Below are 9273 nucleotides of genomic sequence, written 5' to 3'. Positions count from 1 at the left end.
TTGATCCATACTTTGTTGCATCCCAGTGTCAGAGGCTGCATTGAGTGCACAATCATCTGCAAATAGAACATCATGCACCAACACTCCCCTCCATTTTGGTCTGTCAATCAACAGATGTGCTGAAACACTGTCAATGGCTTTGCCAGTGCGCGCGCGCGCGCGCGCACACACACACACACACACACACACACACACATACGTATTATGGGACTTGGCTGTGATTACTTCCAATCTATATGCCATAACAAAAAGACATGGACACACAAGTAAACTACATAGAGACAGTGGACACCATTATATGAGGACACAGAAAAGAAGATATTCTTTCTCCTGCTTCGGACAAATATGATGGACTTCCTGAGGAGAGGGAAATGCCTTCAGCTGAATCACTATCACATTTAACTTTCTCTTTTTCTCTCCCTACTTTGAATTTTTCTGGTATCCATGGGTTGGTGACAGGTCAATCAAGATCCAACACTTTCAGAGAGGTAAAGGTGGAAAGAAAGTATTTACTGCAATGCAACAAAGGAGACAAGTACAATCATAAATTTAGAGCTTTAGAGGCCCTCGAGACCACCCACCTGTTTGAAGAACTTTGATTGTACAAAATTTTAAAGGTTGTGCACAAATAAATCTAATGTACTCAAAAATCAAAGGAAAACAGGTAAATGGGAATAAATCTTTGAAGCAAGTTTCTCTAATAAATATCTCATGGCTAAAATATATAAAGAATGGACTAGAATTTATAAAACTTAAAACCATTTCCCACAGATGAAAGTATAAAAACAGGCAATGATCAAAGGAAAAAAATTAAGCTGCCTCTCCATAGGGGGTTCCTTTCCAGAGTGATCTCTAAGGACCTCCTCAGGATCTCAGGTGTTGAATCTCCACAGGGGGTTCCTTTCAAGAATGTTCTCTGCGACTGCCTCTCCACAGGGGCTTCCTTTCCAGAGTGATCTCTGAAGACCTCCTGAAGATCTCTAGGGCTTCCTCTCCCAGGAAGGTTCCTTTGCAGAGTGATCTCCAACAACCACCTCAGAATTTCTGGGGCTTGAACTCCACAGCGGTTTCCTTTCCAGAGTGTTCTCTGACCACCTCACTAGGCTCTCTGTTGCTGCTTCTCCACAGCGGGTTCCTTTACAGAGTGATGTCTCGCGACTTCTTGAAGATCTTGGGGCTGCCTCTCGACTGATGCAGACACATAAGAAAATGCCCTTATGTATTAATAATTAGAGAATTGCAAATTAAAACTTTAAAGTTTCACTTCACATCCATCAAATTGACAAAGATGACTAGAGATTGACAAACAATGGAGGAGATGTGGGGAAACGGGAACCCTACTGACCTGTTGTTGAAGCTGTGAATTGGTCTCACCATTTTGGAAAGCAATTTGGAACTATGCCTCCCAAATTACTGAATTATGCATACCCTCTGACCCAGATGTAGAACCACTAAGCCTATAACTCCAAAGAAATCAAAGATAGGAAAAGAACCTATGTGTAGAATAATATTTATAGCAACTGTTTTCAAGGTAACCAAAAATTAGAAACTAAGGGAATGTCCTATTAGCTACATAAATTGGGGCATGAGAGTGTAACAGAATATTACTATGCCATAAAAAATGATGAAATGGACCATTTCAAAGGAAACTAGGAAAAGAGTTGTGAATTGACACAGATTGAAGCAGAACAAGAACAATTCATACAATGATAACAAGATTTAGAGGAAAACAACTGTGAAAGGCTTTAAAATTCTGATCAATACAATGACAAACCACAGAGAGCAAAAGAACGAAGATGAAACACACCAGTCCATCTCCTATCAGAAAATGTAAAATGTGATTTTAAAAATGTTTATATCTATATGTGCATATGTAAGTATGTATTTTTTCAGACTCAGCGAATGTGGACATTTGTTTTGCCAGACCAGGTATCTGCTACTGAGGGCTTTATTTTTCGGTGTTTGCTTACTTGTTTTTATTTGCTCAGAGGAGGAAGGGGTAGTGATGAGGACACATTAATAAAAAAAAATATAAGAGATGTCTCTCCCGAAGGGGAAGGGATGACATACGGGGAGAAATTTGGGTCTGTGTATGCATGCGAGCGTACATTAGGGCATGTGAAGCCTCCCTGCTGAATGCACAGGGTGAGCAGCTCCGATGCAGGATGAAGTAGCAGATAAGAGGAAAGGAAAGAGAAAGAAAATTCCCTCTTCCTTAAGCTGTCTTCGGGTACAGAGCGGGAGTCGCACTCCATAGAGTTTCGCCTCCCTCCGTGGTTCGCAAGCTTAATTTTATAGATGCCGCTAGGGGAAGAGTAAGACTTCAGCCAGTCAAGGACCAGGGAAATTGCGAAAAAAATTTCAAATCATTGCTCTTTGCGTTTCGCTTTGACACATTAATACTTGGTCTCTCTCTCTCTTAACTCTCCCATTCGATGATTTTACCAACTATTCGAAGAGGAATCTGACAATTAGTCTGAGGCTTCCTTCTGTCCCACCCAACCCTCCCCCCACCCCGCCCCACCCTATGTAGACAAGAAAAAATCGAATTTAGCAATCCAGTTATCAGGAAGAGGAAGAAAAAACCTTAGTCCATAAAACTGACAAATCGTTTTCAATATTAGACCTTCGCCTACGTAGAGATTCACTAAGAGAAGCTCACCACATCAGTCCAGGTTGTTGCGTTTGGAAGGGTGGAGTTGGGAGGTAGGATCCAAAGTAGGGACTGGTAAGATTGGCTAAGGGTCGGTGGCTAGTAGTTAGCGGTCAGCGCCGGCTTAGCCCAGCCACTAGGCGTCCTCCTGCTGCTGCCCCTGAGTCTGACCCGCACAGCAGAAATCAAACAAAAGCTTCTCTGGGAACAACTGCACAAGATCAAGAAGTTGGGGAAGGGGAGGGGAACAGGAATTTAACTTCAAGTACTGGAACTTTTTCAAGCTTCTGCTTGGGAGTAGAATTGACCAATTTGTTTACATAGTGTAGCGGTTACCTCATTTTCCTCATGCGCTGTCCAGATCGAAATCATCTGGATGGATAGTCCTTTCTAATGTGGTGAGTGAGCTACGGCTAAATATGATGAGAATCTGAAGTATTCCGCATAGGAGGGGAGAGCAAACCAGTGAACTGTTGTTCTGTACCATGGAGATCAACATTTTTAAATTACTCATTTTCTTTTGAGAGGATATTCTGAGCAGTTTAGTACATAAACACATTAATAGAATACGTGGTGGGAAGCCATGGGGACAAAAAAGAAATGTAAAGTTTTCTAGGATCATTTCAGAAGGTAGAGAACACTTTTAACTGGGTTAAATCTCCAGGGAGAAGGGGCTCCTAAGTGGAGCCTGAAAGGTAGACGCAGGAAAGCAGCCCAGGAAGACCGATATTACATCAAAATCCTCTACTCTAGATCAGCCGTCAAGCTGCCCACTGACTGTGCCGTCTGCTTTTTTTGGAAGGCAATCTCTCCTCAGCTGTGCTTTCTGAGGACCAACTTAAGTAATTACAAAAAAAGGCATCTGCATCAATGGTCTTAATTCTTGTAGGTAAACATGAATTCTTTAGCCTAGACAGTGTTGGCACAAACTAAAACTCCTTTAAGATAGTTGGAGAGATATATGATTCAAGGGCAACCCTGTTTTAGAACAGTAAATCATACAATTCCCAGTTCCAGTTTCCCAGGGAGGGTACTTTTCCTGTGATCTGGATGTTGAGTACTACCCAAATAATCCTGTCTGTTCCTTGACTGAAGGATAGCTAGGTTAAGGATCCCCTGAATTGATAATGAGTATGCGGTTAATGATTATTGGATTTGGGGATCTTGCTTAGAATCTACACTTTGATTCCTCAATTAATTCAGGCTCTCTTCCTGATAAGGTGGGAATAAATGGGTAGAGCTATTCTCCCTTGTCAGGCATTGGCTTGATCAAGAAATTGTTGTTGTTGTTGTTGTTAGGGTGCATAGAGGCCCTGGTCAAATCCCAGAATAACCCTCTCCCCTCCTATTTTGCCTTCCACTGATGAAGGAAAAATGCATTTCTGATCAGATGAAAAGATCTAAAATCTCTCAACCTGTCCATCCCAACCATTTTGTTGGATAGCTCCCTTCCTTTGTTACCCACCCACTACTCTGTTATCCACAGTACTATCTCCCCTGCTACATGGGGGTAGAGGGGCGGGGCGGGAAGAATGGCTTTATTTTCCCCTAATTATTTCTATTTTGAGTCCTTACAACACAAATTTACTTTCTGGTATTAAAAATGCTTGGTTGGTAAAGGTACTTCTTGATGTGCTCCCTAGGAGGCTGCCTGCCTACCCTACCCTTCCTACTATCTCAGCTCTACCCTGTGTTGACCCCTACTCCGGAAACCAGATTCATCAAAGAGAAACTAGTTTTTTGGACAATCTCCTTTCAGCCACTGCTACAAACCATCTTGCACCTGCTTCAACATCCTTGAACGGAAAGAGATGTGCTGGGAAAGTCTCTTATCACACCCTTTCTCATGTCCTCTTAAGATTTGAAAATATCCTGTAAAGTACACTTTTTGATTTTTCACAAAATAAACACCCACATGCAGTGGAGAATAGGATTTTCTAGCATTGTAAATACTTTAGGATATAAAAATGGAATTAAAACTTCTCCCTTGGTGCATTGTCACCTACATGCACTGAGATAATTATATCCTTAATAGCTTAATAATTAGCTCTTATACTTATTTTACCATACCTTGCGTTAGCCGGTGCCATCTCTGCTCAGCCCTGACTTTTCCACGAAGGGTCGTCAGAGGAGACTGGAAAGCCAGGCATCGATCACGCCTTCAGGAAGAATTGGAGAGTGACAAAGCACCTGCATACACGAGGGCCTCGACTTACCGTTCCATAGAAAAAGAGATCAAATCTGAAGTGAAAGGTGAGAGAAGAGGCAGCAAACATTCCGCGCATTTGGTACTCTCTTAGGACACAGGTGAAAGGCAAAATCCCCAAATGCTTCATGTACTAGTCAACTCCTTATTTTCCTCCAGTCAAGGCAAGGGTACAAAGTCGATGGACTCCACCGACGTGAGGATAAAAGGAAAGACGGACGTTAGTGAATGGAGAGGGGCTGGGAGAAAGAAAAAGAAAATGAGAACCATGTCTGTGATCCCGCATGAGACAGGTGGCCTCCGGGGCTCCTGTGAGTGGCAGGAGAGAGAGAAACGTGTGTTCTTTTGTGTTTTCTAGAGTGCTGTTGTCCACTGTGTACAGGCAACTGTTTACGTATTTATTGCTCATCTTCTGCGGCCAAGTATCAATTTTCGGAGCTTTACGATTCCGTGTAGTCTGTGGGAAACGTTTGAGTGCATCCTAGCAACTAAGAGTGCAGTACATCTGTTATTTGAAGGAATGGTGAATTGAAATAAAGGAATTGGGTACAAGCTTACTGAAGTTAAATTGAGCAAGCACAACAGCAGCTGGCTTTGTAGTGTGCCGTGATCGTATAGTGGTTAGTACTCTGCGTTGTGGCCGCAGCAACCTCGGTTCGAATCCGAGTCACGGCAGGGTTAGCTGGTAAGCTTTCTTTTTCAATCGACCTAGTTTTCCATAGGTTACAATATCCCATCCCCCATCATTCTCCCAGGCTTTTGAGGGTCTGTCTATTGATTCCTCAATCAAAATATCATTATTTTTATTATTATTATTATAACAGCATTTATATAGTGCTTTAGGTTTAACAAAGCCCTTTGCAAATATGTATTATCTCCCTAAGAAGGGCGGTTACAAAGTATTTAGGCTTCTAAAAGTAAAATTTATTAATATCTCTTGTTTTTAAATACATACCCTAACTTTCCCTGCATCTCTTCCCCTCACAGCGAGCTAGCCCATATAGCAAATATTTTAAATAAAAATAAGAAAAAGGAAAAAAAAAACAAAAAAAATCTCTAGATTTTTTTTTTTATATATCTGATCACATATGCAATGTTCCAGAGCCGTAAACCCCATTGGACCTATGCAAAGTATTGAGAGGAAGTGGAATCTCATATCTCTTCTCTTGGGCCAAGTATGTTCTTTGCAGCATGCCTTTTCAATTGTTTTGTGATGATGGTGCTTCTATTTTCATTGTTATAATGGATTAAATTTTAAAGGAGTTGGCTCCTTGGTCGGTAGAGGTAAGACCACCCTAGAGGTCCTTGGTTCAAATCCAGTCCAGCTACTATATACTGATATTCCATTCCTTCTCATATGCACCTGAGGCCCAGAGTCCTGGCAAAGCACTTTGCTCCCTAATGGAATATAGACAAGTCTTATACTACTTGCCCTCCAACTCCCTTATTAACCCCCTCTTATATCCACTTAATGGTTTGAATATTTACTGTAAAAAAAAAAGTTATTTTGCTTTTCACAAAATAAGCACTAACTTACGATAATGAATAGGATTTTGTAGCACTTCAAATACCTCCATTATATGTCAGTGGACACATGTACTGAGTTTGGAGCCAGTAAGATCTGAGTTCAAAGCCAGCTTGCCTCATACATTTACCTGTCATTTGAGTCTGAGCAAGTCATTTAATCTCTCAGCCTCAGTTCCCTCATCTGCAAAATTGGGTAGGAGGTGGCTATACAGGTCTTCTTGTGGACCATCCTCTTTAAATCGCATTTAGCAATCCCTGAAGCATCTTCAATCACATGTCTTTAGATGCTTTTATGAAGTCCTCATCTTCCTCATACCAATCCTTTACATTCCTGTGCCTCAGTTTCTTTAGTCTTTCTCTCAAATCCAGGAGTATTTTCTTTTTCCCCAGTTCTTAGCTTTCACAAAACATGCTAGTATGACTATTTTGATAAATCTGAGAACTTTCTGTCTTTGACATTAGTGGGATACATGCTTAGTGCTAGATTCTCTGGTTTAAAGAGTTGGAACATTTTAGCAACTCTTTAAAAATTTACTCTGATTTCTAGGGTCATTGTTTTTCATCAGTCTAACTAAGTTATGAGTTAATAGTGTGATTTACACTTACATACATTTCATTTCTCCATATACACCTTCCCCCTCATCCCTGCATTCCCTTGTAACAAAGAAAGATACTAGAATCCAATCACAAAAGCTCCCTATCTAACTAACATAATGCCCTTCCCCTGCTCCCCCGCCTTGGATCTCTAGACAAGGGAGGTGTGTTTACCCAATGTTGAATTAACACTGGTTATCCTTCATTTTCGTCTTGAGAAGTAGTTTTCTTCATAATGGCGCTATGAAGTAAGTAATGTAGGTATCATTGCCCCCATCCTATGGAAGAGTAAACTAAAAATCTCTTTAGTGATTAACTGACTTGTCCATAAGAACATGGGAAAAAATACTTTTGGCTTGCTTTGAACCCAGGTTTACTGACTCTAAGTCCTGCACTTTTCTGCTCTGCCCCTCTGACTCCAGAAGTAACATTTCTTGGAGGCAAGAGAGGCAAAGGGGAGAGACAGAAGGCAAATGTTGAAAGAGAAAGAGTGGAGAAAATGGACTGAAAATAAAATGTGTAGCAATCAAATTTCAAGTAAAAGAGCATCGGCAGTCTGTGGCCTGCATGACTCCAGCACGACCTGGACAGATGGGCAGTGCATTCCTGAAGGGTAACAGTGAAAGCCAAGTCCTTCCCAATTTGCTCTGCTGGGTGGGCTATGGAGCTCTATCTCCAGCCAGTGTTTTGATGCAGCATCCTGCTGCAGCTACCCCACAGTCTGACTCCCACAGCAGGGAATCAAATAAAAAGCCTTACTGTGAACAACAGCTGCCAAGGTGAGGGCGGACCCGGTTTTCAAACTGGACACACCCTGGCTCTCCAGGCTAGAGAATTTTGCTCTGAGACGGCAGGAAAAAGGTAGAGGCCGAAGTCATCTTGCGCAGGGCTGGATCTCGGTTCTTTTGAGGGCTTCGGTGACTAGGCCAGGATTGGGGCGGGGGTGGGGGGGGGAGCACCAGAAAAAGACAGCAGCGAAAGCAGCAAGAATCTGAGTGAGGACACTAGCCTGCAAATGGGGGCCTCTGACACCGGGAGAGAAGTAGCTGCGGCCACCAAGTTTGAGCTTTCGGGGAGTTTCTGCCAGATGGTCAGGAAGAAGTAATTCTCTACCACCGAATCAGTATCAAAAGGCTGTGGTATAAAGGTCTTTGTTGTCTGTGACTAGAATGCCAGGTAATGTCGTTTGGGCCCCTTGAGGAAAGTAGAGTTCATAGGTAATCAGGTAGGTACTACTGTGGCAGTTTCCCAGAACCCAAGTCCAATGACAAGAATTGATTGAAGGGTCTTGGGAGGAGACGTTTGACTTCAAGTAGGTGAATTTTGTCAAAGTTTTTTCTAAAATTCAGGTTAGTTTCCGTAGTGTAGTGGTTATCACGTTCGCCTAACACGCGAAAGGTCCCCGGTTCGAAACCGGGCGGAAACAAAGCAGTTCTTTTTAGGGGAAAGTGTCATGAAAGTATTTCCTGGGGATTCCTACAATTAGGCGCCAAAGCAGCGTGCGAATCTACAAATGTGACATTTTGTGTTATGTGTATATGCATATACAAACTATTTCCCCATAGTCTAGATGATGGCCAAGTGCCCAAATTCCTTGAAGTTTCTTAAATGACTCCAGGATACCTGGGTGCTGCTAGTATCAGAATCTTCTGAGCTGAGAAAAATCAGTGCTTAGTGAAAGTTGCAATTGTTAAGTCATGCTGAGAGTTTACACTTCGACAGCCTTAATCAGGAGAGTTCCTCGAACAGACTATCCTTGCAGAGATCAGAATAAATGGTTCAACAGATCCTTACTTGGGCACTAACTTGGGATGTATCTTCTGCTGAGGATGTGAAAGCCTCAGGTGCAAGTCTGGACTACTCCTCTAAACTGGATACGCCCACTTGAGATTGTGAATTTTCTACTTTAATGACTTCCATTTAATTCTTTACAACACAAACCCTTACTTGCCTTAAAGAAATGGACTTTTTGACATTAACAGTGTATTTATAAAAATACTAATGATTTGCATCCTCGGAAGCTGTCTAGCTGGCCTCCCCTTAGCTGCTCAGTCCAGCTGTTTCCACCAGGTGGGGTTTATTGGAGAGAGATAGGTTCTTTGGGCAATCTCTGAGCTGAGAAATGTGGGTGCTGTGGTCCTCAACAAACAATCTCCACCCCAATCCACTGTCCCTTACTCAATGTCACAATGCAGGATACCTTGGAAGATGATACCCCACAACAACCTTTAGGTGTCAGTGTGTGTACATCTTATGTCCCTAAGTGTTTATTTTAAGCTCTTAGTAAATAGAC

General features: G+C 42.1%; 2 non-coding genes across 2 annotated transcripts; both read left to right on the top strand.

Annotated features, from left to right (window-relative positions):
- The first annotated feature begins 5462 nt into the window (after positions 1 to 5462).
- Positions 5463 to 5534, top strand: TRNAH-GUG. The gene has a single exon. It is a non-coding gene; the product is annotated as a tRNA-His (tRNA).
- A 2799-nt stretch (positions 5535 to 8333) lies between these two features.
- TRNAV-AAC lies at positions 8334 to 8406 on the top strand. The gene has a single exon. It is a non-coding gene; the product is annotated as a tRNA-Val (tRNA).
- Positions 8407 to 9273: the final 867 nt, after the last annotated feature.

Source organism: Trichosurus vulpecula, chromosome 1, assembly GCF_011100635.1.
Source record: "Trichosurus vulpecula isolate mTriVul1 chromosome 1, mTriVul1.pri, whole genome shotgun sequence".
NCBI lineage: Eukaryota > Metazoa > Chordata > Mammalia > Diprotodontia > Phalangeridae > Trichosurus > Trichosurus vulpecula.
Note: the sequence above shows the minus strand (reverse complement) of the source record. Positions and strands in the feature narration are given on the sequence as shown.